At 31.6% G+C, this 14,256-nt stretch overlaps 1 long non-coding RNA gene across 1 annotated transcript; it reads right to left on the bottom strand.

The window, feature by feature from the left end:
- Nucleotides 1-4,089: 4,089 nt before the first annotated feature.
- Nucleotides 4,090-12,745, bottom strand: LOC136273356 (uncharacterized). The gene is made up of 2 exons (XR_010711545.1): nt 12,517-12,745; nt 4,090-4,649 (listed from the first exon to the last, which is right to left on the bottom strand). It is a non-coding gene; the product is annotated as an uncharacterized lncRNA (long non-coding RNA).
- Between the last annotated feature and the right edge of the window lie 1,511 nt (nt 12,746-14,256).

A 14,256-nucleotide genomic window follows, 5' to 3' on the forward strand; every position in this document is an offset into this window, starting at 1 on the left:
CAATTTTATTTTGAGAATCCTTAAATTTTTCAGTAATAAACAAGCTAAGAATTGCGCTAATTGTATGCGCAATGTGATCAGTAATTTCAACGAGATGACTTTCCCTCTATTAGTATTTAATGAAAGTGATAACTTCTTTTGCTGATCCTCTCGCTTCCTCTAAATGCTTCTTTATTGATTGCTTACTTAATTTACCACGTCAGCGGGGAGTTCTCTGTCAATACCGATCCAGCGTCCCACGAGAATTCCATGTCCGTTTCTATGAACTCGTCGGCTGCCAGACAAATGAACAAGAAGTCTCCATTTAATCTCGAGATCACTTAGCGTATGCAAAAACAAAGATGTCAATTTGACCAAATTTAATCAAAAAACAAAAAAGTTGACGTCTTAAGGGGCCACGCTTATTTCCGGCGAAAAGACATCAGTCGACCGTCATGGCGGATACTATTAGATAAATATATACATGTATTTTAGAGTATAATTATCATAAAATGTGTTTGTCAAAGGGTTATATTTATATGTAGAATATTTGAAAAAAAATTGTAGAAAAAAATTCTCAGAAACTTTTTAAAAATATTTTGCTAATTTAATACACAGTCTTAAACGGATGAAAGATACAGTATATTTGTATGTATGCATTGCTTAGCATTTTCATTTGCCTTGTTGATAAAGAAATACATATTATAAGGGCGGCTTAAGTTGAAGTAGCTAGATTGTTTCTCATGTAATAAAATTCACAACTTAAATGAATTTATCTTAAGTCAAATACATGTTAGTTTGTACCAAATCGCACTTTTTCTACAAGTCTGGAGTCCTTCAAGAGCCTGTCACATAATTTTTAGACAGAGAAATTTGTTTCCTAACTAATAAGTTGTCAAATGAGCCAAATGGTAATTTACACAGTTTTTGGATATCCGGCTCATTAATTTTGACATACTTTTGGCATGAATATCTGTCCAATAGATAGTTCCATATAGTTATCCGGGTTAAAGTTAATAAAGTTTTATAAAACTTTTATTTATTCTGTGCATGTTGACTGTAAGTTAATTTTAAATGAAGTTAACATTTGAATCACAAATCTATTTTAAATACAATTTAAAAAGAAATTGTTACAAGTAATGTCATGTATTCTTTATCAATAGTGCGTCATCATTTCTTAACTAAAAAAAAACAACAACAATATATCTTCGATATGTAAAAAAAAAAAACTTCAGAGACAAGGTAAGGACAATGCATTGTAAATATAAACCAGTTTTAGTCACTGCAAAGTATGTCTGTCTGACGTGCAGGTTACAGACTTGCAATTGGCGGTCGGAAGCCGATGAAATTGCAGCCCGATTACTGGTTTGCATTCGGGGGGAGTCATCAACGAATAGTGTTTTTATATTGAGTAATTTGTCCATTCATCGCTATTGTGATTCATTTTCCGTAATTTTTGAATTTGATTATCATAAATAAACAATTAAGTCTGGCTATTTTTCACCCTTCGAAATCATAATATGTTACTAAGTGTCCATGTTAACATGCATGTCATTAGTTCATTTATGAACTTTTTTCCCCATATATTTAGTTTATATATATATTCAGATTATTGGGGTTTTTTGCAAAATATTTTGTATATCTTATTAAAAAGGTAAGTAATATATCCCCTTAGAAAGCATGCATGCAAATATAAATATATATATATATATATATATATATATATATATATATATATATATATATATATATATATATATATATATATATATATATATATATATTAGTTTGAAAAATTTAGTATTTTTGTAAATTAATGTTTCTTGATTAACTTATTTTAAAACTTAGCAAAAATGCTATACAAGTGCGTGCACACTGTGCATACATGCATAATGTCAGAACAAGAAGTTGCTATATATATATATAAACGTTAACCCACTTGAAATCAATTAATTTTTTAAATTATGTCTTCCTATGACACACTTTCACAGAATGTTGATTTACATACTTCAAATTAAGTTTTAAAAGACGGAAACATCAATGCATCTTTCAACATTTCGCTCCTAAATCACGAAGCACACGATGATCGAAAAAATGTCTGTCTGATGAAGGTCGATCGACTGTATTTCGAAATATTATCGTCTGCTTCTTATTCTTCCGTCCACCAGACATCTGGGAAAATGATATACCTTTCAAGAGTAAAAACTTTTAAATAAATTTTCGGGGTTTTCTTTTCTATTAACTCGCACATGGTGCGAAAGTGACACATCACATTTCTTATCTGCTAAAGGATGTTGCTTTTGGTGTCAGTTCCGTTTTTGAACAGTTCAATTTGTCGATTGGCTGATCACATTAATAAGATTCGTGATTAAATAATGTCATTCATTGTCACAAGTTCAATTTATTTGGTTAAGACATGCTTCCTCAGTAAAAGAAATTGATGGATTTTTCCAGAGCACGCATCTGCATTGAAGATTATAATGTGATTATAGATTTCTTGACTTCATGAATTCCCCTCCTTGTGTGATCTTGTCACACAGTGAAGCACTAACAATTCAATCTAAATTCAATTTTATTTTATTCAGGTAAAAAAAATATCAAAAGGACTCTACACATAAACAAATAATAAACAAAAAGGAAAAGGTTTAAATTGTTCATTGAATTCAAAGCGTTATACACTAATATTGTTGTTAACATCTCGAAAAAAGAGTAGCTAAAATTATTAGTAGTTCGTGTAAAACTGATGAGAAACGAGCAATTTTGATTAATCTAACACGAGTTATAAGGAACATTAACATAAACCAAATGCACACGACTGTTGGAACTCTCTTGACTGAAACTTTTGGACTTAAATACTTTTTGAAAGAGTTATCTGCCCTTAACGAATTATTTGCCATTTTTAAAAAAGAGAAATCTTATAAATAGGTTTTTTTTCGAGAGATTTGTAAGAATTTTGATGAAATTAATAGTTATCATTTGTTTAACCCTTAAATAGCAACAACCAAACAATCTATACGATGTGAAATATGGTTGTTATAAATTGGCAACAAGAGAGGAAAAATATTACATCATTAATGAAATATTCATAAAATATTAAAACAACAAACGTTCTAAACCAATTTCAATATAAGGTGATTTAAAATATGATAGACGATAGAGAGCGAAAATACGACACCAATGATAAAATATACATGAAAAAAAAATAACCGTTCTAAACCACTTTCACAATAATATGATACAGTTACCAGTTAGTTTACCAATTATTATGTATTTTATGGGAGAGGGTTTAGGGGATATTTTGGCATTAGACTCTTGAATTTTTAATGACCAATTGCGTAGTCCTTTGTTCCTTTGTGCACAAAGTTTTTTACCTTTTCAGTGACGTTGAAATCTTTTTCTACTTTGAAGTTTAATAAAGAATTTGATAATCTTACAAAGAGAAGGAGAGGGGAAAAAATATAGAGAGAATTGTGATGATACAGTGACCCAGTTTATTATAGTATTCTTCGCACATGGGCAGGAATGCAAATTCTAAGGAACCTTATTAGAATAAAGCACGAAGGGTTAATTACTATGAACGTCCACAAATAAAACAGATTGAAAAAGAACACATTGCATGACTCATTCTGCAGTTTTGCCTGCATTTTTCAAAAGAACAAAAAATAATAATAACGTAAGGTCACTCATCTTTTTTATTCTCTAATGATGTCGTAACCGAAGTGAAAAACTCCAGGGTTGCGAAAGGTATTCACATTATTCTACTTTGACTTCTGACTCATGAGAAATTCAAATATGTTTAAAGTGTATGAAAATATCATAAATATTTTGAATTTAAAGTTCATACATCTTAATGAGGTATTGTTTCAAAGATATTAAATATTTTCAATATTTATTTAAAAAGAGTATCAGATTCTCTTTTAAAGCATACATTTCATCTATTTTTGCTCGATCAAGGCATAGATTCTCATCTATTCTAAGACTTGCTCGATCTACAGTTCTTGATTATAATGCGATTCGGCACAACGATGTTTCTTCCCTTGTATCAAATCACCAGAGATTCATGAGTACAGCCAAATTTTCGTAACTGGTATGACAAAAAAGAACAAAAAATTATGAGAAATTGATTACATTTTAATGACAATAACTGTAATCCACAAAACTGCGTGTAGGCATACTAAACACGATTGACAAGCAATTAGACTACTTCAAAGACGATCAGGAACGAACAGGACAGAGGAACCGTATGCAAACTATCTGACCAAGCCATCAGGCTCCTAACGAGTCCCTTAATTTGTTTTTGCATAACATTCTGTTTGTTATATTAAGACACGTGTAATTTAGAGCGCTGATTGGCTGTCTCTTTTCTCCTGAACCAGCGCACGCTGTGAATCTTGATCGTTTAAATGTTTTAGCACGTGTCGCAGGGATATTTGCATCGCATGCCAACAGACGGCTCTGATTTTCAGATCCTAATAGAAAGAAAATGTATAATTTGGCTATTCAGGCAGATTTGCAAGCTATTTAATTGATTTTTCAATCTTCATAAATAATGGGATGAAATCCCACAGCAATATGCTTCGCTGGCTCTCTCTGCTACATGTCGGAAACTTCCTTGCAGGACTGGAGAGTTTAGGGTCCGTCACATGCAAACTTCTTCAGGAACAAAACAGCTATAAAATAAATTCAGAGTCGTTATTATTTTAGCTTAGTCTCATATAGCCAACATTCAGTTATCAATTACCTGTCATAGACTGGACGCTTTAAAATTAATTTTACCCGGTTACAGTTCGTGACTAACCTGTATTGATGCCCTTTTGTTATATCATGTTTCTTATGTGTGCATATATATAATTCAACAGATGTGTTAAACAAACTTAGACACTGTCCCTCTTTCGTATCAATATATTCGGTTACATTACGCACAGGAGGTCAAATAACGTCGAATAAATTTCTGTTTATAAAATACATGTAAAAGCATGTTGTGGTTTTAATACACATATACATGTATGTACAATCTAACCAAGGGAACGGAATATAAACATTTACATTTTTGGGGCACTGAATTTAAGGAAACGATACTGGTAAAACTTATAGCATATGCAACATAAACGCAACACCGTTTACGGTGTGCTGTTTCAAAATTCCACGATGTTCTGTACCAGGCAGGTAGATATGCTTTCCAGAAGTGCAAGATGACTCAATCTTTCGGACACTTTTTTAACAAAACGCAAAAAATAACCACACGGCGTGTGTAAAATTAGAAATATACTAACCCCTTTTTCATCTTTATTTATAATAATTTCAATTAATTTGCCGTAAAATACTCCTGCTATGTCTGAACTGGAGTAGTAAATTGTCATCTGAAGCTTGTAAAAATGTCATAACACGCGCTATTAATTGATGTACCTGTATCTAATTTGCTGTCATAGACAAAGCTTGCGTATTTTGAAATTTTTTTAAAAAATTTATTTATTCGGAACCGTACACCTCCTGGTGATATGACAATAAATTCCCTGCCGTCTTGTCGGAATCATGTATCGCAGCATATTAACATCAGCTCTTGTGACCAAGAAAAGTGAAATTTTTTATCTGCTTACAACATGTGTTATACGAAATTAAATAGTTGCAGCGTTGATCTTTTCGGCCCTTATATGGTTCGGTTTACATTCACCGTATCGCATTCATGATGTAGAGTAACATTAAACTTGTACTGCGAAGGTAAAAAAAAATGTATTAAAATTTCGCTCTCCATTCCTTTAATACCACAAGTGCAGTCACCAGAAATGTAAAATTACTTTTTCATTTGTGCAATTGTTATTTTTGTATACGCTCACGATAAAAATAGCATGCCTTTGGTAATCCTTTCGTTATATTGTGAGGAACAGTTATTTATAGTATGAGAAATTCGAGATTTTCATGTTTTGTTCTCCAATGCATGCATGGCTGTTTTTATACTAATTAACTTAATAATTGTAAATTAGTGTATACATTTATTAAGAAATTTAGTCGGTGGCAGTGGGATATTATTTGAAAAGAACACGGGTGCATTATTGTATTGCAATGCATGTATATTGTAAGATCTAGATATGAAATCACTTTTTGAAACTCTGGCCGATGGCGTATTTAAAATTTTGTGCCCTTGTTGTAAAACTGCTGTCAACTGATTAATTCTTTTATTGAAAAACGTAATATAATATGATAAGAGTAGTATTGCGAGTATATGTATATATCTTTATGCATCTTCATTTCAAAAGCTAAATCGTAAAACTCTTATGATAATATTTAGGTCTACATAATAAGTTTATGAATGACAGTGTATTTTGATTAATGGATTAATTAATTATGAAATGATCGATTTTTCTAAATGCTATAAATTCTCATTAGAAAACCCACAAATAATGGTTGAATCTATTTATTAAGAGCACTCAGTTCAAACATGAATTAATTTCATTTCTATATTCTATTATCGGTCTCTATTTCCTCAATTTACGATATATACATAATGGAATTGCGTTGTTAAACACATTTAATTTAAGATTTTTATTTGTTTATCTTAAAAAACTACTACGTTTCTTAATGGTAATTACATCTTATATTAAACACCATGTATGTTTTTATTACCTGTACAGAATAAGTTTCGTGTAAAATATCATGACTATTTTTGAAATGTACACGCGTCTATTATGTCAAAAATCCTGTAGATTTCATTCGTCGTGTGTTGTGGGGAAATATTTTAAGTGTGGCGACAGTTTTTGGATTTGTACTACAAATGGTAATTAATGTCTGCTGAAGAAAGTAGTAAACACAAGATCTTCGCATTTTGGGTTATATTATGTTGACAACAGCATTAATGAGTGTTTATGGAGTGATTTATGATACATACATTATCATAAATACATAAGGCATGTCAATTTTTGCCTCGTACTACCTTTGTGCTGGTACTCTGTAGGAAACCAAAATGGTAAATAAAAGAATTCCACGAAAGGTTTTTGAGTAAACTTAGCAGCTTTCTCCAAAAATAGATTACGTTTAAGCTGATTTTTATGCAATCTAAGTTGAAATAGTCGTCAACCAAAAAGCGTCCATATTAAAATTGAAAAAAAAATTCACATTATTCTAATATCATATATGCATCGCTTGCAGTCACGAAAATCAAGATATCTTCATTGAACTACCTATTTAATCGTTTTATCGTGCATGTTTTGTAAATATTTTCATCATTTGCTAAAAAAATAAATTGACATCTGGGTATTAGTGTTTAGAGAGTGCAAATCAACGAAGATAAAAAGGGATGACCAATTAACGCGAACCAGATTTCAATCTCGTATATATCTCGAAACCGCTTGACACGTGTTCGTTGAGTATACTCGATGCTGAAGACATCAGTTTTCTCCAATCTTTGATGTGTGGTCTTGAAATCATTGCTCATTTGATATCTTTTTTTATATTAGTATAAAATCAACACATGTTTTCTGTTGTTTCTGTTAACGAGTTTCACACCTAAGGACTACGGGAATTTCCGCTCCGCAACGAATTAAAATCTGCCCTACATTGAATGGGAACCAGGTGAATGGAGCGATCTTTGAGGGTGATATGAGGGGATCTGTCTGCTAAACAATTCATCAATAAGTTTCTATTCCGTCCTCTTAACGAATGATTAATGACATAGCTCATTATGCTTTGGAGATCTATATAACCACCTTCTTTGTACAGATTCTTTTTCATCAGCAGAATGATAAAAAAAGATCACAATCGTACTAGAAACACTCTTGTAGAGAAGAGAAAATCAGCGACTCATTAAAAGATACACTTCACTTTTCAGTAAAAAAAAAAAAAAACCAAAAACACGCTTTCTTTAGAGTCGTAAAATATATACTTTGTGTTATAAAAAAAAATAATAGTGATTTGTCAGTGTTGAGTACAAGATAAGAATGTTAGGCTTTGAAGGGTCAAAATGTCAGCTCATGAAGTTATGATGTCGGTTTAAAAGAGAGTTGGATGTGATTAGAGGCAATGCTGTCAGCATGACGGGTCATGTTGTCAAAGTTGAACTGAACAAGATATCCTTTGAAGGGGTCAAGATGTCGACTTCAGAGGTCGAGATATCGGGTCATTTTGGCCTTGCTATCAGTTTTATGGAAAAAAAAGCCTCAACTTGTCACCATAAAATTTCAATTGAACCTCTAAGGTTAATAAATACGTAAATAATTCCCACACTTTTGGGAAGGAAATTGAAAAATTACAGACACAAAATCTTTACATGTATCAATCAGTAAATTAGGTAGGAAGAATCTAGTATTTTGAAATTTGCATGCGGTATCACCCGTAGGAAATGTATTGCGTTTATATTTTACCTCACTTTCAATTTTTTTCATGACTATTCTTTTAGCTGATAAGTGTTGTTTATTATAAATTTAATCATGTTTGCACCAAATTATCATTTTGATGCGTCCGCCACAGAGTAATGAATTGTTGGTTTTATTTGTAAAAAAAGAAAAAGAAAAGAAGGATAGATTTCGGTCATCATGACTCAAAACCACATGCATACGTAAAGCTGCAAAATGTGTCGCAAGTGCATATCCATGAGTCAAGCTCCCAAAACCTTGATTTCCATTTTTTACCTATTTACGACCAAATAATGAGGGTGAGGGAAAAGATTGATCAAGAACTTCACCTGAAAATAAATGTCCTCAAAATTAAAAGATACATTTGGTGTAATATCGTCCATCAAAGTGAGAAAAAAAAACCATTCAGAAAATGCAGAGGGATGGAATTCCATAACTGTGCATGCAAAGACCGATTTTATTTGTACCAGCTTATTCAAGTCACTATGAAAAATTAGAGATAAAAAGCACAAATATAGCAGCAAATATTCCATAATTATCCTAGCATGTCCCAAGACGAGGGCCCAAAGATGGATCACGGGGGCCATGAGTTATGTAAGAGATAAGTATTTGGTACATTTGATGAATTCTTGTTTCGTGTTTTACGCCTGGGACAAGTTGTATCCATGTTAATCTATAAATATGCATATAGTCTTTAGACGCCCTGTTCTCACTTTATCTTCATTACTTTCCGAGAGAGATTAATTATTGGATTTTTTTAAAAATAAATTTAAAAAAGAAGGATCTACTGGTATTCAATTTCACGGCGGTAGTTTTCAATGCCCCTTGTCTTACGCTCTGCAATTGCATGGTGAATGGAGCGCCAACCACAAGGCGCTCAGACAATACACACGGTTACAGACAATTATTGTTTACTTAGTTACTTGAAGTTTTTTTTTTTAAGTATATCTCTTTTACGGCTCCATTTTATGACCGGACTCGAGTCTGCAGTGCCATAATTCTAGTAAAATTAAAATTAATAATCTTCGTGCAACTCCAAAGCTGTCATATTTCTCTGAAATGCTTGTTAAAATTCACAATTTACCGGTGTTTTACGAGATAAAATGATGATAATGTCTAATTTTTTTTGTTAGAATCTAGTTTTAGTAAAGTGACGAATTCCTTCCTATTATACATGTAGGCAGATATAAATATATCGCATCTTCAGTTTTCATTATCCTTTCTTTAAAAATAGCTTTTAATAAAACTACCATAAAATATACAATTGTTTAAGGTGAATGCATGCTGTTTAGTTCTTAAGTTTACATGCACCTCGTTATAGAAGTAAAATGGAAGACTGAAACGCAGGTTTCTTAACATGGCAATCAACAATCGGAAACAGAACGGTGTTAATGTGTAGCCTTAAAAGGTAATCTGCAATTGTAGAAATCAAATAAATTAACATCGGAAAAGCCTCAAAATTCCTTATTACCATCACTGGATTTTGGGCAATCAAACATTGATACCTTTCAAAGTATTGATTTATGACCAATTACAATCCATTCAATTTAGTTAAGTTTAATTTTAGTTTTAAAAAAAATCTCAATATTTCATACCATAAACATCTCTCTCTCTCTCTCTCTCTCTCTCTCTCTCTCTCTCTCTCTCTCTCTCTCTCTCTCTCTCTCTCTCTCTCTCTCTCTCTCTCCTGCTAGATACAATATATCATTTGTTGACTCTTTTTCCTCTTTTAGATTTGAAGTACTATAAACATGTGATAAATATTGTACTTTAAACAGTGTCAGTAAAGTTTTATAAATGACGTTGAGTGATGAGCATGACGATATGTACATATATGTGATTCTGGAACAATTTTAATTTAAATTTATTCTTTTTTATGGGGAAACTGGCTATTTTAAAAATCATTCTTTAGTGCTTTTCGTCCATCGCGTCATTAATCACTTGCGAACATGGGGGGAAAATTCCTTTGTCAAGCATTTTTTCGTCAATGTAAATGTTTAAAATTCATATAAATAATAGAACGCCTTTTGTAAAAGAACAAATATATGTATATTTTTTTTATTTCTAAACAAAAATAAGATATGCAGTTATATCTGTATGATTGAAATAAAAAATTTGTATAAATAGCAATAAATGAAGTTGGAGAGACATCTTCATTTTATGTAAATCACCGCTCACATAAAACGGATAATTCTGAGCAAGGTTACTAAACATTTTGCGCTGTATTTCTATGAAATGATAAATCAAACAATAAAAAACACCAAAAAAAAAAAAATGAAATTAAACAATGCTAGTAATAAAGTATTTAAAGACAACTACATAATTATTTTTTTTGGCAATCAACATTTAAATTGAAATGAAAAATATTTTGTAAGAAACAAAATCCATTTCTAATTTATATCTAAGATCTGTTTTGTTTTCTTTTTCCATGATTTCTATAGGTGTGTTTAACTTTCTTGCATTGACATTCTGTGTATAATGTATTTGTGAGTGCCAATTCATTCTATAGAAATATACATATATGATAAGCCATGTGTGTTCTATTATAGATCTGAATGAATTTCAACTTAATTATTTAACTAATATTAATCATTGAAAATTTAAAAAATCTGATAATCATACAACTTTTTAAAACATTTTCAGGTTTTAAAGGACGTTTTTCGGGCACTGTGAATATTCAAGTACATGGAAACTAATTTCCTCATCATTTTAAAATTCAACGACAAAAAACCACCGCCCATTGGCATTATAAACGCTACGTTGCTTCTAAGATGGATGGAGAGGAGAAAAACATATACTTAAATGGTGTTGAAATTGTAAATATCAGTTGAGGTGTATTAAACTTGTGTTTGAATGGCTTGAATTTGTCTGTTTTGGTTCGTTAACCGCATGTAGAGCACTAATTGCGGGAAATGTCAAGTGTTTTAAATGTTTCTTCCCTCACGAGATCTGAAGATAGATTACATTTTAAATTTCAATAGTGTAAATGTTAAGGGAATGGTGACAGTCAAATTACGTCTTTGAAATAATTCAGTTGTATTGTAAAATTATTAAAAAAAAATTATTTTAGGTCACATGTAAAACACTTTGATGCTAATTTATTTTGATTGAGATGAACAAAAATTTTATTCTCATTTTTCATTTAAATTGAATAGAAGTCTTTAAAAATAGTTTTTGTCAAATTAATATTAAAAATCTGAAAATAAAAGTTTAAAGTTATACACTATCATCAACTTTCCCGAAGATGAGTCACTTTTTTTGGCAACATCTCCAAACACGAAAAAAAAAAAAAAAAGGGAAAAAAATGTTTGGAAGAAGCCGATGTTATTGGCCCAGTGTGCAACATCTCTTTTACATGTAGATATATTTTATTGTTCTTGTCTTATCACATTCCTGGGGTGCTGCTTATTTCCGAAAATGATGTGCACAAGTGGCGGCTGATAGCTGCTCCTGAACGGTATACTACCAGTGTCACTGGAGGTCACCGATAGAATCTTCCCCCGGCGCTTTTAATTGGTCTAAGTATGGCTGATGGATTGAGAATTATGTCCACGGTGATATATTTAATTATTTAATTGACATGAGGCGTTTACACATACTGGTTTTTTAAGATATTTGATCGTCTTAAATCTAAACTATGCGATAAGGCCAACTCTATCCCGATATCAGTTTTCCCGATTTATTAACTGTGGGGAACTCTAATGTATTACATGTGTTTTGATAATCACTAACACATCGTGGGGTTTGTTTGAAAGATAAATCGGCGAGCTCGTAAAAACATAGCACAGAGGCACAACAAAAATTTGATGTCATTAATGTTGTAAGAAACTGACAACTTCAGTTTTATCAGCGAGCTGCATCAACCCAATGTGCTGCTACAGAAACTAGAAAAATGTGTGCCATCGTTTTTGTTCCCGTGAACATAGGTTAACATGGCAGTTTTATTATATAGATGAAACCGATTTGTTCGTCGTATTTTTTTCTTCTTAAAAATCCAGACCCTTAAGAAAAAAGTCATGAAAGTCTCTCTCTCTCTAAAACCGGCAATATATGCATATCTCTCTCTCTCTCTCTAAAACCGGCAATATATGCATCTCTCTCTCTCTCTCTCTCTCTCTCTCTCTCTCTCTCTCTCTCTCTCTCTCTCTCTCTCTCTCTCATTTTCTGTAGTTAAAGCCAGCGCTTTACTTACCGCAATCCGGCATTATAATTGCATCTCGTTCAAAAGGAAGTTCGATGTGTTTTTCTCGTTTTCTGCACGAGTTAGATTGAAGCGCCATCTATGTAAACAGAAGTTCGATGTGTTTATTTACATTAGGATGATGATGAGCGTTCGGTTGGCTCATCAATCACGTCTTCCTTAGCAGGTTTCCTCTCACCGCTAAGGGAATACAGCAACGTTTATCCCACTTAAAACACTATTTCTTTCTTTCATATTTAACGCTTTAACAGATAACAAGAGTTTTTCTTACATGTATCCACCTATCTATAGATTTGCAAATAAGACTTAAACGATAACTAAAAATAAATGAATTATATCGCATATAGTTAATATATTTTTTTTGAAATTAAACAGAGAACCCACAATCGTAGATAGTGGTCTGGCTTATCACGAAATAAATATTTGTTGGTTGGTCGTGTTAAATGTTCAGATATATGTGGGTATAAAAGTTTAAAAACACAAAATGATATCACTCCATAAAAATATAATTTTTTTACGGAAGATCGTAGAAAGTTTGTTTACTTGCAACTTTTGAACGACTGACCAAAAATGATACGAGGTTTGAAAATCTTACCGAAACGGTACCACTGTGTGCAGTGTTTCATATTTAATTTAATTAGGATTTCTCTGTATCCTGGGTATAAATTTCCCCACTTGTCGCTGTCAGTTTCAGAAACAAACATAACTATGGTAAAATGATTTAAAACACACGCATACCGATGTCAAAACGTTTTTTATAACGAGGATATAACACACAAGATATCGGGTTCGCCATTCCACTTCAGGGTGGCCTAGCTGAAACCACATCCCCGAGTAGCGTGTTTTATGGCAAATAAAATTGTGTTTAAACTGATAACTTTCTTTCAAGTTTCTTTTAAAATTCATATTGGTCTGATTGTGGTGTAATAATTAGAGAATATATACATTTTTTGATCAGATAACATGTAAATTTGGATTGCTCATAAATTGCAATGTGGTAAACACTTGAGCGATTGTGGCCCTTGCCGATAGGGTGCTATCCTTGAAATGCATGAACAGGGGTATTGTTTTGCTAGCGCTTGTAAAGCTTCCAAAAATATGTATCGAAAAAATGAAACGTCCACGTGAATAAGATATTTTTTTATAAATGAAACCAAAGAAGAAAAATATTCAAATAAAGGACACACTAGTATGTCATTTATTTGAGAAAAAAATTCTTTAGTTTTATCATTCAAAATTTATCTTAACTAATGTTATCTTTTTCAAAAAATTGATTAAACACTAAGTATTCCAAAGCTTAAAATAAAAAGTATATATATATGCATATAAAATACTTTTAAATCGATTTATTCGAGCGCTAAAGTAATGATTGGAAACGTTTGTGCAACTATTTAATCAAGAATAACGAGTAAAAAATTGTGTAGTTTGAGCTTTGTAAAACCATCTGTAAAATTTATTCCAAAAAAATGATATGTTATTCAAATCATCCCCATTTTATTTAATAAAGAGAAAGATAGAGAGAGGGACAATTAGAAAAATCTAGAAACCCATGGTCAAATTTTATACAAAAAGAAATGGAAACATTTGCGTAACAAACAATTGTATTATTATTTTTTGTTGTGGGTTTTTTCCCTAAATCCAAACTGTGCAGGAAAGATCAATCTTTTCGCATTTGTTTTGCATGCTAAACATATTTGTTAATGCAAAACCATTTACATAACTGTATAGAAA

The sequence above is a fragment of the Magallana gigas genome, chromosome 3, assembly GCF_963853765.1.
Source record: "Magallana gigas chromosome 3, xbMagGiga1.1, whole genome shotgun sequence".
Lineage (NCBI taxonomy): Eukaryota > Metazoa > Mollusca > Bivalvia > Ostreida > Ostreidae > Magallana > Magallana gigas.